An 18501-nucleotide genomic window follows, 5' to 3' on the forward strand; every position below is an offset into this window, starting at 1 on the left:
ATTTTTTAAAAGTTACGTACATACGCAAAAAAAAGTTGCGCACATACGGTCAAGCGATCAAATGTTTAGAAGCCAAAGCTGCATACTCACAGTAGCACGTCTGCGTCTTTGTCATCCAAATCAAAGTAATCCTGGTAAGAGTCTGTGTTGTCCCAGTTCTCTACAGGCGTCTGTGTATCGAAGTCAAAAGTCCTCCTGGTTAGAGTCTCTGTTATCCGAGTTCTTCCATCTTGACTGCATCTTCCGGGAATGTAAACAAAGAAGCGCCGGCTGTGTACTGTTGTGGCTGACTACGTTCGAAAAATACGTCCATTTCGCACCGACAACTTTCTTCTTTGCTTGCTCAGCTTCCTTCTCCATAATGCAATGAACATGATTGAAACAGATTCACGAACACAGATGTCCAGAATACTGTGGAATTATGAAATGAAAACAGAGCTTTTTCGTATTGGCTTCAATGTGGAAGGCATACCCGTCATCCTCAGAGGCGTTTCGAACCGGAAGTTTAGCGGCAAATTGAAAATGTCACTTTATAAGTTAACCCGGCCGTATTGGCATGTGTTATAATGTTAAGATTTCATCATTGATATATAAACTATCAGACTGCGTGGTCGGTAGTAGTGGGTTTCAGTAGGCCTTTAATGTACAATAAAAACAATTTTGGTCCCAATACAGAACTTTGGGGTACTCCATGTGTTATAATCTTTTTATCTGAATCTACATTATTCATATGCACGTACTGTTCTCTGCCACCAAGATAACTTTTCAACCAATCATGAGCAAGACCTCTAAAACCATACCTCTGCATTTTGTTTAAAAGCAATGTATGATCGATGGTGTCAAAGGCCTTGCTCAGGTCAATAAAAAGGCCAACAACAAACTCCCTCTTATCAATTGCAGTGGTTACCTCCTCAACTAGTTCCATCACCGCCATGGAAGAGGACCTGTTTGGTCGAAAGCCGTATTGGTGTTCACTTAGCAAGTGATGCTTGTCAATAAAACTGTCTAATCTTGACACAAATCATTTTTCAAGGGATTTTTGAAAATTGTGAGAGTATAGAAATAGGCCTATAGTTGGTGAACTGATGCTTATCTCCACTTTTGAAGATGGGAAAAACTTTTGCCGTTTTCATTTTCTTTGGGAAAACACCTTTTATAAAAGAAATATTACATACATAAGTGAAGGGAACAGCTATAAAATCAACAATTTCCCTGATCAGAGAAAAGTCCAAAAGTCCTTGCTACCCAAGAATATACAACAATTCTTCTCAACAAAAGAGGAGAAATATAATCTTAGAGAAAAATGTAATTTAAAACATTTGTACGCACGTACAACACTTAAGACCTTCAGTATATCAGTATGTGGAATTAAATTATGGAATGGATTAAGCAAAGCAATCAAACAATGTACTAATATGATCCACTTCAAGAAACTCTTCAAACTTAAAGTGTTTACAAAGTACAAGGAAGAAGAACCATGACAAACATTTTCAATTTATTTCATCCATTCATTCATTCATTCTTAAAGTAATCTTACTTATCTCATCATATGAAATATGACTTTCTTCACCAATTATTATTATTAAATTCTTACTATTATTTATTTATTTATTTTTATTGTGATTACATATGGAGTTTATTGTGAAAAAATTGAGAACAGGAAGTGAATAAAAAAAAGTTTCAGCAACTGTTATGTAAAGAAAAGGGGTAGGATTAAATAAGCTCTGCTTCTTCCTACTCCTTTTCGAACATGTTGAAAAGAGAAACTGGAAATTGTGATGTATCCTGTTGTATGCTTGCATGTTCGAAATAAACTCAAACTCAAACTCAAACTCAAGTCACAGCAGTCTGTTGACTTCTTGTTTTCTTGAGAATTTGCAATTTCTGTGATTTCACTTTCATGGACGGGGGAAATAAAAAAAACGATTCTAAGTTGCTTTGAATGGTATGTTCATTAAATTTGACAATGTTTTCGGGTTGTACAATTTCATTTGCTAAATTAGGTCCGACATTCACAAAGAAAGTGTTAAAAGCATCCGTTATTTCCTTAGAGTCATTTATAGTTTGATTATTTTCTATGAAATAGCTTGGATGTTCCTTATTTGTCATGTTTTTTTTAATGATACCATTCAAAACTTTCCACGTACCCTGGATGCTATTTTTATGTTGTTCTAATAGGTTACAGCAGGGGTCACCAACGCGGTGCCCGCGGGCACCAGGTAGCCCGTAAGGACCAGATGAGTAGCCCGCTGGCCTGTTCTAAAAATAGCTCAAATAGCAGCACTTACCAGTGAGCTGCCTCTATTTTTTAAATTGTATTTATTTACTAGCAAGCTGGTCTCGCTTTGCCCGACATTTTTAATTCTAAGAGAGACAAAACTCAAATAGAATTTGAAAATCCAAGAAAATATTTTAAAGACTTGGTCTTCACTTGTTTAAATAAATTCATATTTTTTTTTACTTTGCTTCTTATAACTTTCAGAAAGACAATTTTAGAGAAAAAATACAACCTTAAAAATGATTTTAGGATTTTTAAACACATATACCTTTTTACCTTTTAAATTCCTGCCTCTTCTTTCCTGACAATTTAAATCAATGTTCAAGTAAATGTATTTTTTTTATTGTAAAGAACAATAAATACATTTTCATTTAATTCTTCATTTTAGCTTCTGTTTTTTCGACGAAGAATATTTGTGAAATATTTCTTCAAACTTATTATGATTAAAATTCAAAAAAATTATTCTGGCAAATCTAGAAAATCTGTAGAATCAAATTTAAATCTTATTTCAAAGTCTTTTGAATTTATTTTAAAATTTTTGTTCTGGAAAATCTAGAAGAAATAATGATTTGTCTTTGTTAGAAATATAGCTTGGTGCAATTTGTTATATATTCTAACAAAGTGCAGATTGGATTTTAACCTATTTAAAACATGTCATCCAAATTCTAAAATTAATCTTAATCAGGAAAAATTACTAATGATGTTCCATAAATTATTTTTTTAATTTTTTCAAAAAGATTCGAATTAGCTAGTTTTTCTCTTCTTTTTTTCGGTTGAATTTTGAATTTTAAAGAGTCGAAATTGAAGATAAACTATGTTTCAAAATTTAATTGTCATTTTTTTCGTGTTTTCTTCTCTTTTAAACCATTCAATTAAGTGTAAATATCATTAATTATTAATAATAACATAGAGTTAAAGGTAAATTGAGCAAATTGGCAATTTCTGGCAATTTATTTAAGTGTGTATCAAACTGGTAGCCCTTCGCATTAATCACTACCCAAGAAGTAGCTCTTGGTTTCAAAAAGGTTGGTGACTCCTGGGTTACAGTAATATGTTCTTTTGCTGTGCTTTATTATTTGTGTTAACTTATTTTTATACGTTTTATATTTGTGTTCAGTCTCTTTGGTTCTGTACTTTAAATGTCTTCTGTAAAGATAATTTTTCTTTTTGCAGGACTTCAATAGTCCCTTTGTGATCCATGGTTTGTCCTTAACAGTGCTGTCCTTAATATAAGGTTTTTTCATTGGACAGTGCTTATCATACAAGGTTATGAAAATGTTGAGAAAATGTTTGTATGCCTCATCTGGGTCTGTGGAGGTATAAACCTCATCCCCAGTCTTGAGCACATAACTCAGACTTGAATGCTGCCATAGTTTCTGGCGTTTGATGTCTAACAAATCTATATTGAACTGCTTTTTTGGTCCCTCTCTGATCAAAGAAATTGTGTAAAATACTGAATACAGGTAGATGATCACTTATGTCATTGAGTAGTAGTCCTGCTGTTATTTGATTCTCAGACCTGGGATAGCTGAGTGGTTAACACTTAATGCACCTCCTGGTACCCTAGCACCTCCAAAACCCTCAAATCTAAACTCCAAACATCTCAGAACAAGCTAGTCAGGTTACTTCTAGACCTCCACCCCAGATCCCACCTCACTCCTACCCACTTCTCTAAAGTGGGCTGGCTCAAGGTGGAGGACAGAGTTAAACAACTTGCACTGAGCCTAGTCTATAAAATCCGCTACACCTCCCTGATACCGAAGTACATGTCAAACTACTTCCTTAACGTAAATGACCGCCATAACCACAACACCAGGGGGTGCTCCACTAACCACGTTAAACCCAGATTCCGAACTAACAAAGGTCTTAACTCATTCTCTTTCTATGCCACATCAATGTGGAATGCGCTCCCAACAGGTATAAAAGAAAGGGCATCTCTATCCTCCTTCAAAACCGTAATAAAAGTTCACCTCCAGGCAGCTACAACCCTAAACTAACACCCTCCCCGGATTGCTAACAATCAAATGTAAACAATCAAATGCAGATACTTTTTCTTTTTCTTATGCCTTCTGATCTCTCTCTCTCTCTCTCTCTCTCTCTCTCTCTCTATGTCCACTACTTGATGTCCATATCCCCCCCCTCCACACCCCTGATTTTAAATAATGTAAATAATTCAATGTGATTATCTTGTGTGATGACTGTATTATGATGATAGTATATATGATAGTATATATCTGTATCATGAATCAATTTAAGTGGACCCCGACTTAAACAAGTTGAAAAACTTATTCGGGTGTTACCATTTAGTGGTCAATTGTACGGAATATGTACTTCACTGTGCAACCTACTAATAAAAGTCTCAATCAATCAATCAGGTTGATTGGTGAAAATGTTATCTATCAGTGTGGCAAAGTCTACTGTTATTCTGGTAGGTTTTATGATAAGGGGAAAAAAATTATTACTGTACAATCCTGTTATAAAATCGGTTGTTTTGGCACTGTCCATGGGATTCAGAAGATTAATATTCAAATCACCGCACACAATATGGAGCTTGTTTGACTTATTAAACAAATAGTCCAATTTTTGATTAAATGTGTCTAGACATGATCCAGGTGTTCTATAAACACAACTAACATTTATTTTTTTTGATTTTTCTACTTCAATTTCTACAGTAATACATTCAAAAATTCCAGCTATAGCAGTTGATTTGCTGTCAATTTTCCAACATTTTAAATCATGATTTACAAAAAGTGCTACTCCCCCTCCCCTTTTTCCAACTCTGTTTGTGGTGAATAATTCATAACCATCCAATGTCATATCACAACACTTGTTCTCATCGAGCCAAGTCTCTGAGACTGCAACAATACTGCATTTTTTTTAACTGGCTCAGATATTCACTAATATTGTCAACATTTTTATACAAGCTTCGGCTATTAAAATGTATTACAGTAAAATATTTGTCCATATTCACACATTTAAATTGTTCGTCTGTGTAGTACTCACAGTTTCTGGTAATGTTATTGTAAAGATTGCAGTCTGGATCTATATCACTGCCAAACTCATTTGAATTACAGTTATAATTGATGTTGTCATAAAAATCTAGTTGAATATGATTATAATTATTATACAGTTCTCTACTATGAATATTATCAGTACTTCTACATTCAGATTCCTTATTACCAATGTTAGTAAAGATATTTTTTAATTCACTTTCCATTATATTTTAATTTATTTTTCTTTGTACAAATGACACATTTGTATCCACCTCCAGTGAAACATTTACACTAAACACACACACACACACACACACACACTTAATATGATTATATAGTTCAGGGGCCGTACTTATCAAGCTTCTCAGAATTACTCCTAGGAAGTCTGCTAAGAGTTGACTTAAGAGTAAATAAATTCTTCGCTGAAAGCTGCACTTAAAAGTTAGTTATCAAGCGTCTTACTCACACTTTCAGCGAAGTGTAGGACTGAATCTTAAGTGTCACACTCAGAGCTGAATTACGACATTACTATGTGCCGTAAACGGAATTTTAGGTGACGTCATTTCTGTGTCCATAGAAATGACCAATCACGGAAGGGAATCCGTTGTCTAAGAATAAAGAAATATCTTGGAAATATTTAATTGGACAATGGGAGTGTATATTTTGACAATAAACTACAAAATAATACAAAACAAACTAGTCCCCGCCGGCACTCACGCTACCGCTCCCTCTCTTCTCTTCTATCGCCCACACACTCACTGACGTCACTCACCTCACGGCCACACACATTCCACATACGCTACTGTCCTAACATTTTCTTTCCAATTCATTAATTAGGCAACTAATTTGAAACTGGTGTGGGTGGCTCTATATATACTAGCCCACTGCAGCCACATGCCGAAATCAACATGGAATCGAAAAGTATTAAATCTGTGACAAAAATAATACCCGCTCTGTCTAAACGATACCGTTTGATCAGCTGCTCGTCATCAAACAAATCCAGGACATCGTTCCGCTCCCTGAACGTTCGCGCACGTCTCTCTCGCCTCAGTGCCATCCCCTGCTGGCAACTCCTAACCACTTAAGACACCTCTGAAGGTCTCTTAAATATCGTGGAGAGTAGGAGTGATTCTTAGACTTAAGAACGTTGATAAAAAGCTTTTATTCTTAAGTTTGAGAGTAGGACTAAATTCCGCAAATTCTCAGGACTTAAGTGTAAAATGGCACTCTAAGAAGCTTGATAAGTACGGCCCCAGGTCTTAAACTCACTGTGACTCATAAACACACTTTGTGGATGAGACCGTTATGGAGAGTCTTTATACGCCTTGATGTAGCTGTCTGCCTCGGCTACTGTTCCGAGCCAAACGCGGATGCCGTCCATCTGTGTGATGCGGAGCTTGGCCGGGTAAAGTAGCGAGGGTTTGAGTCCCATCTTGTACAATGACGCCATCACAGTCCGGTAAGCCCTCCGCTGATTCACTACCTCTGGAGAGTAGTCCTCGTACACTCTGAACGTGTGCCCGTGATATTGCAGCGTACCCCTCTTCCTTGCCTCCCGAATCAGCAGGTCTTTGCTCTGGAAGCGATGAAAGGAAAGCAGGATAGGTCGGGGCTTGTCCCCGTGTCTCGGCTTGGGAGACAGGCTGCGATGAGCGCGGTCCAGCTCAGGTGGAGAGGCGAATACTTCCTCACCAAGTACTTCTTTCAGCAGCTTGGAGAAAAACTTGGTAGGTTGCGGGCCTTCTGTCCCTTCGGGTAAGCCAACTAGCCGGGCATTACTCCGCCTGCTCCTTCCCTCCAGGTCAGTGAGCTTAGCCTTTAGCTTCTTGGTTGTCAGTCTGTAGCATGTCACAAACAGCCTCCACCTGCTCCAATCGCTGATGTATCGAATCGGCATTTTCTTCCAGAGAGGACGGTCTGTGGTTATGACTGTTGACTGTGTTTTGAAGTCCGTCCAGTTTCTCGTTCACCTCGTTAAAGGATGTTTTAAGCTCTGTTAGCAAGGTTGATCCATGGTCCGACAGTATGGCTATCAGCTCAGCCTTGCTAACGGCTGCAGCATCGACCTCTGCCTTCTCTTGTGGTTTTGCAGATTTGGGAGGCATTATCGTGGTGAAGGGCAGCACGGTGGCAGAGGGGTTAGTGCGTCTGCCTCACAATACGAAGGTCCTGAGTAGTCTTGGGTTCAATCCCAGGCTCGGGATCTTTCTGTGTGGAGTTTGCATGTTCTCCCCGTGACTGCGTGGGTTCCCTCCGGGTACTCCGGCTTCCTCCCACCTCCAAAGACATGCACCTGGGGATAGGTTGATTGGCAACACTAAATTGGCCCTAGTGTGTGAATGTGAGTGTGAATGTTGTCTGTCTATCTGTGTTGGCCCTGCGATGAGGTGGCGACTTGTCCAGGGTGTACCCTGCCTTCCGCCCGATTGTAGCTGAGATAGGCTCCAGCGCCCCCCGCCACCCCAAAGGGACTAAGCGGTAGAAAATGGATGGATGGATTATCGTGGTGAAGCGAGTTTTTTATGAGTCGTAGTAGTAAAAAATGAATTTACCAGCGGTTAGATGCTCGTAAAATACAGGTCGGGTGCATGTCAAAAAGGTAGAGTTTAAGCAGGAGCTGGAGGCTAACACGTCTTCACGCCATGCGTCCTCAACGTGATGACCTACTTTAAGTTTTGTAATCAATCAGAAATATCAAGCAGCTAAAATGCGCCAAACATGGATAAGTGTGGAGAGTGTTTTACATTTTTCCCATCATGCACGCTAATGGATTTAAATTGGTATAATTTTGAATTTTTTTATGTTGCATGGGCGTTTTTTCCTAATGTCCACAAAGTCCAGTGAGCAGGTTATGTTATGTGTGACATTTTGTGTTGGTTGGATTTTTGTTATGCACCATGACTAGGGAAGGTTGTTTGCATTGGGTCATATAAACACTTGGCTTGCAAATTGTAATTTGGAACCGCCTGGATTAGACTTTTGAAGGGTGGAGCTACTGCTAACTGTTAGCAATTATAAACAGACACATGTCTTGACTCTGTTGTTAACTCGTTAGCTCCTTGGTAGTTATTTTTGCACTTTGCATCCGCTGCCTTTGCTCAAGCAAGTCCGTGTTGTTTCTGGACAAAAAGCTCTCGCTGGAAGAAGCTCAGCGTAAACAAAGTGATTGTAAACAAACTGCACACCAGGAACAAGGAGGATTGTCAATATGGCTGCGGGTTTGCAATTGTCGTGCCTGGCGAACCACGCACACAGACACACACAGACACACACAGACACACAAACCCAGTGAGAAAAAGCAATAACGCCACCAAAGAGCAACTGTTGCCGGTCAATATTTTCTCTGGCAGATAAAGCCCGTGGGCAGGAACATTCCAGCAGCGAGCCAACACAAACACACTTTTGCAGTTTCAATCTGTCACAGTGTGTGAGTTTGGCGCCAGCAGGGAAACAAACTTAGATCTACAAATGCTCGTCTCGCCACTTTGCTCTCCCTCGCCGATAGATCGTCCAAATATCCGCCGGAGGCCCAGAGATCGGAGCAGCGTCATCGCTTTGCACCGAAAAAAAAACCCCAACCCCCCCCAGCTTCGGGGTTGAAGACTTACCAAAGTATCAGGCCAACTTCAGGTGGACTCGGAGCGGAAACCAGGAAGTGGTCAGCTGCACCTGAGAAGTGACAAGATGCGGAAGGTTTTATTAGCTGCATTTGAATCACAACATGCCACAAACACATGCTAATGTGCTAAAGCTAGCATTAAACGGTAGCACACTATAGCAACTTTTCTTTTCCACTAACACTTCACTACACTCAGCCTACATTTGTACATTACATCAACAATTCATAATACAAATCTGCTACTCTTTGAGATCTGGACCGTGGTCAACCACAAAACAAAACAAAATTCCACCAACTGGAACCGAACCCTAAAGATCCAAGAGCACTATTAACTAGGACCAAAACCCTCATGGTCCCAAAGACTCCACTAACAAGGACTAACCCCTAAAAGTCAAAGGGCTCCACCAACAAAGACTAAACCCTAACAAGTCCTAGTGAGGGCTCCACTAACATGGAAAAAACACTAAGGTCTTAAGGTTCCATCAGCTAAGACTAAACCCTAAAGGTCAGAAGAATCCACCAACTAAGACTAAATCCTAACAAGTCCCAGGGAGGGCTCCACTAACTTGGAAAAAACACTGAGGTCTTAAGGTTCCACCAGCTAAGACTAAACCCTAAAGGTCCAAAGAATCTACCAACGAGAACTAACCCCAAAAAGTCCTTGGGATCCACTAACACTTCACCACACTCAGGTTGGGACAGAGCCTACATCCGTGCATTACATCAACAACTCATAAAATGAATCTGCTACTCTTTGAGATGTAGACCGTGGTCAACCACAAAACAAAACAAAACTCCACCAGTTAGAACCGGACGCTAAAGATCCAAGGGCTCTATTAACTCGGACCAAACCCCTAATGGTGCAAAGGCTCCACTAACTAAGTTTAAACCCTAATAGTCGAAGGGCTCCACTAACTAAGACTAAACCCTAACAAGTCATACGGAGGGCTCCACTAACTTGGAAAAAACACTAAGGTCTTAAGGTTCCATCAGCTAAGCCTAAACCCTAAAGGTCTGAAGAATCCACCAACTAAGACTAAATCTTAACAAGTCCTAGAGAAGGCTCCACTAACTTGGAAAAAACACTAAGGTCTTAAGGTTCCACCAGCTAAGACTAAACCCTAAAAGGTCCAAATATTCTACCAAAGAGAACTAACCCCAAAAAGTATTTGGGATCCACTAACACTTCACTACACTCAGGTTGGGACACAGCCTACATTCGTGCATTAACATCAACAACTCATAAAATATATCTGCTACTCTTTGAGATCTAGACCATGGTCAACCACAAAACAAAACAAAACTCCACCAGTTAGAACCGGACCCTAAAGATCCAAGGGCTCTATTAACTCGGACCAAACCCCTAATGGTGCAAAGGCTCCACTAACTAGGACTAAACCCTAATAGTCGAAGGGTTCCACTAAGTTAGACTAAATCCTAACAATTCCTAGGGAGGGCTCCACTAACTTGGAAAAACTCTAAGGTCTTAATGTTCCATCAGCTAAGACTAAACCCTAAAGGTCCGAAAAATCTACCAACTAAGACTAAATCCTAACAAGTCCTAGGGAGGGCTCCACTAACTTGGAAAAAACACTAAGGTCTTAAAGTTCCACTAGCTAAGACTAAACCCTAAAGGTCCAAAGAATCTACCAACGAGAACTAACCCCAAAAAGTCCTTGGGATCCACTAACACTTCACCACACTCAGGTTGGGACACAGCCTACACCCGTGCATTACATCAACAACTCATAAAATGAATCTGCTACTCCTTGAGATCTAGACCGTGGTCAACCACAAAACAAACCAAAGTTAGAACCGGACCCTAAAGATCCAAGGGCTCTATTAGCTAGGACCAAAACCCTAATGGTCCAAAGGATCCAGTAACTAGGACTAAACCCTAAAGATCGAAGGGCTCTATTAACTAGGACCAAAACCCTAACGGTCCAGTCAGCAGAGTGGAAATGAGACTTTCAGTTTTTTAGGCTCAGCTTGAGTCGACACCTAACGGTTCACGTTTGAAGACCAAAGGCGGCAACACGCGGTCGGAAACGAGAAGGCGGGGAGGCGGGATGATTGGATCGTAAACATCCTCGCCGCTGACAGAGGCACAGCCCCCCCCCCCCCCCATCGCCACTTTCCATTGTCGTTCCTTCCTTCGTAGCGTACAACAAATCCGAGGACTGGCGCACCGGATGAACGGCGGGCAACGCCGGCGCAAAATGCGTCATCACGCCCCCCTTCCCTCGCCATTATGACCACCGGCGGAGAGGACCACACAGCGTTGGATAATAGGCTACCCCTTTCCTGCGGCGCTATCGCCGCCATGCAGGCGCGCCTTCCATTACCGTAACGCTTGGGCCGTAATAAGCCGGGAGAGGCTTCACGTGGCGAGCGCGACTGTGAGAGCGGAGGTCAGTCGTGTTGGACTGCTTGCTAGCACGCTGATAATTACCAGGAAATCAGGACGCCACAGCCGCACTTTTTTTTTTTTCCTTCTTCCCCCTTACTCCTGTGCTTCGGCCGTTTGACGTTTTGAGAGCGACATCATGAAACTGAACATTGACTTGGTCTGTTTGGGAACTTGATACAGTTTTTGGTCTGAGAAAAAGTTACCCAAAAGTTTAATGCAAGGGGGTCCAAATGGAAAAATTCAAAAATGTGCAAGCCCTTTTATTATTTTTCATTTTCAAAACCAATACAATACATATTGTAACCCTTAGGGCTCCCCCCAATTGGACGACATTAAAGGTCCCGGGGACCTAAAAGGGTCTCAGTGACTAAAGTGTTCAAATTAAGTCATATATTAATATTTTTTTGTACTTTCAACACTTAAATATCACTAAATAAACTTAAGAACTATCTGTTGCTATAAAATTTTTATTTTTTTTGTATTTGATGCCCTTTTCCCCCCCAATTTTTTTTTTTTTATGGGAAAAACACAAAATATGCAATATTTTCCCCCAAACTTTGGAATATTTGATATTGATAAAAAAAAAAAAAACATTTGCGCGATATTTGGCTGTATAATAAGTTAACCGAAATACTGGAAAAATTCAAAAATGTGGTGTCCATTTTATTATTTTTCATTTTCAAAACCAATACATATTGTAACCCTTAGGGCTCCCCCCAATTGGGCGACATTAAAGGTCCCGGGGACCTAAAAGGGTCTCAGTCACTAAAGTGTTCAAATTAAGTCATATATTAATATTTTTTTGTACTTTCAACACTTAAGAAATAAACTTAAGAACTATCTGTTGCTATAAAGATTATTTTTATTTTTTTGTATTTGATGCCCTTTTTTCCCCAAATAAAAACATTTATTTATGGGGAAAAACACAAAATATGCAATATGTTCCCCCAAACTTTGGAATATTTGATATTGACAAAAAAAAACATTTGCGTGATATTTGGCTTAGTTAACCGAATTACTGAAAAATTAAAAAATGTGGTGTCCATTTTATTATTTTTCATTTTCAAAACGAATACAATACATATTGTAACCCTTAGGGCTCCCCCCTATTGGGCGACATTAAAGGTCCCGGGGACCTAAAAGGGTCTCAGTGACTAAAGTGTTAAAATTAAGTCATATATCAATATTTTTTTGTACTTTCAACACGTAAATATCACAAAATAAACGTAATAACTATCTGTTGCTAAAAAGCTTGTATTTTTTTATTTTATTTTATGCCCTTTTTTTCCCCAATTTTTTTTTTTTTTTTTAATGAGAAAAACAAAATATGTAATATTTTCCCCCAATCTTTGGAATATTTGATATTGACAAAAAAAAAAAGAAGATAAAAAAAAACATTTTCGCGATATTTGGCTGTGTAATAAGTTAACCAAAATACTGAAAAATTTTAAAATGCGGTGTCCATTTTATTACTTTTCATTTTCAAAACCAATACAATACATATTGTAACCCTTAGGGCTCCCCCCTATTGGACGACATTAAAGGTCCCGGGGACCTAAAAGGGTCTCAGTGACTAAAGTGTTCAAATTAAGTCATATATTAATATTTTTTTGTACTTTCAACACTTAAATACCAATAAAAAAAACGTAAGAAATATCTGTTGCTAAAAAGTGTTTATTTTTTTTGTATTTTATGCGCTTTTTTCCCCCAAATAAAAACATTTATTTATGGGGAAAAACACAAAATATGCAATATGTTCCCCCAAACTTTGTAATATTTGATATTGACAAAAAAAAAATTAAAAAAACATTTGCGCGATATTTGGTTGTATAATAAGTTAACCAAAATACTGAAAAAATAAAAAATGTGGTGTCCATTTTATTACTTTTCATTTTCAAAACCAATACAATACATATTGTAACCCTTAGAGCTCCCCCCCTATTGGGCGACATTAAAGGGTCTCAGTCACTAAAGTGTTCAAATTAAGTCATATATTAATATTTTTTTGTACTTTCAACACTTAAGAAATAAACTTAAGAACTATCTGTTGCTATAAAGATTATTTTTATTTTTTTGTATTTGATGCCCTTTTTTCCCCCAAAAAAAACATTTATTTATGGGAAAAAACACAAAATATGCAATATGTTCCCCCAAACTTTGGAATATTTGATATTGACAAAAAAAAACATTTGCGTGATAGTTGGCTTAGTTAACCGAATTACTGAAAAATAAAAAAATGTGGTGTCCATTTTATTATTTTTCATTTTCAAAACGAATACAATACATATTGTAACCCTTAGAGCTCCCCCCAATTGGGCGACATTAAAGGTCCCGGGGACCTAAAAGGTTCTCAGTGACTAAAGTGTTAAAATTAAGTCATATATCAATATTTTTTTGTACTTTCAACACGTAAATATCACAAAATAAACGTAATAACTATCTGTTGCTAAAAAGCTTGTATTTTTTTTATTTTATTTTATGCCCTTTTTTTCCCCAATTTTTTTTTTTTTTTTAATGAGAAAAACAAAATATGCAATATTTTCCCCCAATCTTTGGAATATTTGATATTGACAAAAAAAAAGAAGATAAAAAAAAACATTTTCGCGATATTTGGCTGTGTAATAAGTTAACCAAAATACTGAAAATTTTTAAAATGCGGTGTCCATTTTATTACTTTTCATTTTCAAAACCAATACAATACATATTGTAACCCTTAGGGCTCCCCCCTATTGGACGACATTAAAGGTCCCGGGGACCTAAAAGGGTCTCAGTGACTAAAGTGTTAAAATTAAGTCATATATTAATATTTTTTTGTACTTTCAACACTTAAATACCAATAAAAAAAACGTAAGAAATATCTGTTGCTAAAAAGTGTTTATTTTTTTTGTATTTTATGCGCTTTTTTCCCCCAAATAAAAACATTTATTTATGGGGAAAAACACAAAATATGCAATATGTTCCCCCAAACTTTGTAATATTTGATATTGACAAAAAAAAAAAAAAAAAAACATTTGCGCGATATTTGGTTGTATAATAAGTTAACCAAAATACTGAAAAATAAAAAAATGTGGTGTCCATTTTATTACTTTTCATTTTCAAAACCAATACAATACATATTGTAACCCTTAGGGCTCCCTCCTATTGGAGGACATTAAAGGTCCTGGGGACCTAAAAGGGTCTCAGTCACTAAAGTGTTCAAATTAAGTCATATATTAATATTTTTTTGTACTTTCAACACTTAAGAAATAAACTTAAGAACTATCTGTTGCTATAAAGATTATTTTTATTTTTTTGTATTTGATGCCCTTTTTTCCCCCAAAAAAAACATTTATTTATGGGAAAAAACACAAAATATGCAATATGTTCCCCCAAACTTTGGAATATTTGATATTGACAAAAAAAAACATTTGCGTGATATTTGGCTTAGTTAACCGAATTACTGAAAAATAAAAAAATGTGGTGTCCATTTTATTATTTTTCATTTTCAAACCCAATACAATACATATTGTAACCCTTAGGGCTCCCCCCTATTGGACGACATTAAAGGTCCCGGGGACCTAAAAGGTTCTCAGTGACTAAAGTGTTAAAATTAAGTCATATATCAATATTTTTTTGTACTTTCAACACGTAAATATCACAAAATAAACGTAATAACTATCTGTTGCTAAAAAGCTTGTATTTTTTTATTTTATTTTATGCCCTTTTTTTCCCCAATTTTTTTTTTTTTTTAATGAGAAAAACAAAATATGTAATATTTTCCCCCAATCTTTGGAATATTTGATATTGACAAAAAAAAAAGAAGATAAAAAAAACATTTTCGCGATATTTGGCTGTGTAATAAGTTAACCAAAATACTGAAAATGTTTTAAATGCGGTGTCCATTTTATTACTTTTCATTTTCAAAACCAATACAATACATATTGTAACCCTTAGGGCTCCCCCCTATTGGACGACATTAAAGGTCCCGGGGACCTAAAAGGGTCTCAGTGACTAAAGTGTTAAAATTAAGTCATATATTAATATTTTTTTGTACTTTCAACACTTAAATACCAATAAAAAAAAACGTAAGAAATATCTGTTGCTAAAAAGTGTTTATTTTTTTTGTATTTTATGCGCTTTTTTCCCCCAAATAAAAACATTTATTTATGGGGAAAAACACAAAATATGCAATATGTTCCCCCAAACTTTGTAATATTTGATATTGACAAAAAAAAAAATTTAAAAAACATTTGCGCGATATTTGGTTGTATAATAAGTTAACCAAAATACTGAAAAATTAAAAAATGTGGTGTCCATTTTATTACTTTTCATTTTCAAAACCAATACAATACATATTGTAACCCTTAGGGCTCCCCCCTATTGGAGGACATTAAAGGTCCCGGGGACCTAAAAGGGTCTCAGTGACTAAAGTGTTCAAATTAAGTCATATATTAATATGTTTTTGTACTTTCAACACTTAAATACCAATAAAAAAAAACGTAAGAAATATCTGTTGCTAAAAAGTGTTTTTTTTATTTATTTTATGCGCTTTTTTCCCCCAAATAAAAACATTTATTTATGGGGAAAAACACAAAATATGCAATATGTTCCCCCAAACTTTGCAATATTTGATATTGAACCAAAAAAAAAATTAAAAAACATTTGCGCGATATTTGGTTGTATAATAAGTTAATCAAAATACTGAAAAATTAAAAAATGTGGTGTCCATTTTATTACTTTTCATTTTCAAAACCAATACAATACATATTGTAACCCTTAGGGCTCCCCCCTATTGGGCGACATTAAAGGTCCCGGGGACCTAAAAGGGTCTCAGTCACTAAAGTGTTAAAATTAAGTCATATATTAATATTTTTTTGTACTTTCAACACTTAAATACCAATAAAAAAAACGTAAGAAATATCTGTTGCTAAAAAGTGTTTATTTTTTTTGTATTTTATGCGCTTTTTTCCCCCAAATAAAAACATTTATTAATGGGGAAAAACACAAAATATGCAATATGTTCCCCCAAACTTTGTAATATTTGATATTGACAAAAAAAAAAATTTAAAAAACATTTGCGCGATATTTGGTTGTATAATAAGTTAACCAAAATACTGAAAAATTAAAAAATGTGGTGTCCATTTTATTAATTTTCATTTTCAAAACCAATACAATACATATTGTAACCCTTAGGGCTCCCCCCAATTGGGCGACATTAAAGGTCCCGGGGACCTAAAAGGGTCTCAGTCACTAAAGTGTTCAAATTAAGTCATATATTAATATTTTTTTGTACTTTCAACACTTAAGAAATAAACTTAAGAACTATCTGTTGCTATAAAGATTATTTTTATTTTTTTGTATTTGATGCCCTTTTTTCCCCCAAAAAAAACATTTATTTATGGGAAAAAACACAAAATATGCAATATGTTCCCCCAAACTTTGGAATTTTTGATATTGACAAAAAAAAACATTTGCGTGATATTTGGCTTAGTTAACCGAATTACTGAAAAATAAAAAAATGTGGTGTCCATTTTATTATTTTTCATTTTCAAAACGAATACAATACATATTGTAACCCTTAGGGCTCCCCCCTATTGGACGACATTAAAGGTCCCGGGGACCTAAAAGGTTCTCAGTGACTAAAGTGTTAAAATTAAGTCATATATCAATATTTTTTTGTACTTTCAACACGTAAATATCACAAAATAAACGTAATAACTATCTGTTGCTAAAAAGCTTGTATTTTTTTATTATATTTTATGCCCTTTTTTTCCCCAATTTTTTTTTTTTTTTAATGAGAAAAACAAAATATGTAATATTTTCCCCCAATCTTTGGAATATTTGATATTGACAAAAAAAAAGAAGATAAAAAAAACATTTTCGCGATATTTGGCTGTGTAATAAGTTAACCAAAATACTGAAATTTTTTTAAATGCGGTGTCCATTTTATTACTTTTCATTTTCAAAACCAATACAATACATATTGTAACCCTTAGGGCTCCCCCCTATTGGACGACATTAAAGGTCCCGGGGACCTAAAAGGGTCTCAGTGACTAAAGTGTTAAAATTAAGTCATATATTAATATTTTTTTGTACTTTCAACACTTAAATACCAATAAAAAAAAACGTAAGAAATATCTGTTGCTAAAAAGTGTTTATTTTTTTTGTATTTTATGCGCTTTTTTCCCCCAAATAAAAACATTTATTTATGGGGAAAAACACAAAATATGCAATATGTTCCCCCAAACTTTGTAATATTTGATATTGACAAAAAAAAAAAATTAAAAAACATTTGCGCGATATTTGGTTGTATAATAAGTTAACCAAAATACTGAAAAATTAAAAAATGTGGTGTCCATTTTATTACTTTTCATTTTCAAAACCAATACAATACATATTGTAACCCTTAGGGCTCCCCCCTATTGGGCGACATTAAAGGTCCCGGGGACCTAAAAGGGTCTCAGTGACTAAAGTGTTCAAATTAAGTCATATATTAATATTTTTTTGTACTTTCAACACTTAAATATCACTAAATAAACTTAAGAACTATCTGTTGCTATAAAAATTTTATTTTTTTTTGTATTTGATGCCCTTTTCCCCCCCAAATTTTTTTTTTTATGGGAAAAACACAAAATATGCAATATTTTCCCCCAAACTTTTGAATATTTGATATTGATTAAAAAAAAAAACATTTGCGCGATATTTGGCTGTATAATAAGTTAACCGAAATACTGGAAAAATTCAAAAATGTGGTGTCCATTTTATTATTTTTCATTTTCAAAACCAATGCATATTGTAACCCTTAGGGCTCCCCCCTATTGGGCGACATTAAAGGTCCCGGGGACCTAAAAGGGTCTCAGTCACTAAAGTGTTCAAATTAAGTCATATATTAATATTTTTTTGTACTTTCAACACTTAAGAAATAAACTTAAGAACTATCTGTTGCTATAAAGATTATTTTTATTTTTTTGTATTTGATGCTCTTTTTTCCCCCAAAAAAACATTTATTTATGGGAAAAAACACAAAATATGCAATATGTTCCCCCAAACTTTGGAATATTTGATATTGACAAAAAAAAACATTTGCGTGATATTTGGCTTAGTTAATCGAATTACTGAAAAATAAAAAAATGTGGTGTCCATTTTATTATTTTTCATTTTCAAAACGAATACAATACATATTGTAACCCTTAGGGCTCCCCCCTATTGGACGACATTAAAG

General features: G+C 35.9%; 1 protein-coding gene across 4 annotated transcripts in view; it reads right to left on the reverse strand.

Annotated features, from left to right (window-relative positions):
* The window catches only part of LOC133645811 (alpha-1,3-mannosyl-glycoprotein 4-beta-N-acetylglucosaminyltransferase C-like), a 316184-nt gene that overhangs the window by 159779 nt on the left and 137904 nt on the right, over nucleotides 1–18501 (reverse strand). For all 4 annotated transcript variants that reach the window (XM_062040698.1, XM_062040695.1, XM_062040699.1 and 1 more), the window contains one exon: nucleotides 8880–8940. The gene's annotated coding sequence lies outside the window, so the exon portion shown is untranslated. The remainder of the gene's footprint in view (nucleotides 1–8879; nucleotides 8941–18501) is intronic.

The sequence above is a fragment of the Entelurus aequoreus genome, linkage group LG03, assembly GCF_033978785.1.
Source record: "Entelurus aequoreus isolate RoL-2023_Sb linkage group LG03, RoL_Eaeq_v1.1, whole genome shotgun sequence".
Classification (NCBI taxonomy): Eukaryota; Metazoa; Chordata; class Actinopteri; order Syngnathiformes; family Syngnathidae; genus Entelurus; species Entelurus aequoreus.